Raw genomic sequence first — 1,316 nt, 5'->3', positions numbered from 1 at the left:
GTGTTACAGTACTGGGAGAATTTGACAGTAGTGCCTTGAGTCGACCGGCTGGTCGAGAATAGTACCAAGTGCCTTGTGTCTTCGGGGTTGGTCGAGACAAGTGCCCTGTGCCCTGTCGACCGACTGATTGAGACTAGAGCTTAGTGCCTTGTGTTTCTGGCTGGTCAAAGCAAGTGGCTCGTGCCTTGTCTCAACCAGCTGGTCAAGACGTGCCTTGTGCCTTGTTTTGACCAACGGATCGAGACAAGTGCCTCGTGCCTTGCATTGACCAGCTGGTCGAGTTAAGTGCTTAGTGCCTTGGGTCGACCGGCTGGTCGAAACATGAGCAAGTGCCTTGTGCCTACTGGCTGGTCGATACAGGTGCCTAGTACCTTGTTTCAACCAACTGGTCGAGACAAGTGCCTGGTGCCTTGTGTTACCGGCTGGTCGAGACAAGTGCCTGGTGCCTTGTGTTACCGGCTGTTCAAAGCAAGTGGCTCGTGCCTTGTCTTGACTAGCTGGTCAAGATGTGCCTTGTGCCTTCTTTCAACCAGCTGGTTGAGACAAGTGCCCAGTGCCCTCTGTCAAACCGAGCTGGTCAAGTTTAGTGCCTAGTGCCTTGTGTCGACCGACTGGTCGAGACAAGTGTCTAGAGCTTTGTGTCAACCAGCTGGTCGAGACATGTGCCTAGTGCATTGTGTTGAACGGCTGGTCAAAGCAAGTACCAAGTGCCTTTTGCCTACTGGCTGGTCGAGACAAGTACCTGGTGTCGACCGGCTGGTCAATGGTCAACCTAGTACATTGTGTCTACCGGCTGGTCGAGATAAGTGCCTCGAGCACTGTGTTGACCTGGCTGGTCACGTTTAGTGCCTAATGCCTTCTGTCGACCGGCTGGTCAAGTGTCTAGTGTTTTGTGTCAACCAGCTGACCTAGACAAGTGCCTCGTGCCTTGTGTCAAACTGCTGGTCGAGACAAGTGCCCTGTGTCTACCAGCTGGTTGAGACAAGTGCCTTGTGCCTACAGGCTGGTTGAGACAAGTGCCTAGTGCCCTGTGTCGACCGGCTGGTCAAAGCAAGTGCCTGGTGCCTTGTCTAGACTAGCTGGTCGAGACAAGTTCCTGGTGCCTTGTGTCGACCGACTGATCAAGACTAGTGTCTAGTGCCTTGTGTCGACCGGCTGATCGAGACAAGTGCCAAGGGCCTTGTTTAAACCAGCTGGTCGAGACAAGTGCCCAGTGCCTTGTGTTACCGGCTGGTCGAGACAAGTGCCCAGTGCCTTGTGTTACCGGCTGGTCGAAACAAGTGCCTAGTGCCTTGTGTTATCGACTGGTTGATGCA

Source organism: Rhinoraja longicauda, chromosome 2 (assembly GCF_053455715.1).
Source record: "Rhinoraja longicauda isolate Sanriku21f chromosome 2, sRhiLon1.1, whole genome shotgun sequence".
Lineage (NCBI taxonomy): Eukaryota > Metazoa > Chordata > Chondrichthyes > Rajiformes > Arhynchobatidae > Rhinoraja > Rhinoraja longicauda.
The sequence above is the reverse complement of the archived record's forward strand: the minus strand, read 5'-3'. Positions refer to the sequence as shown.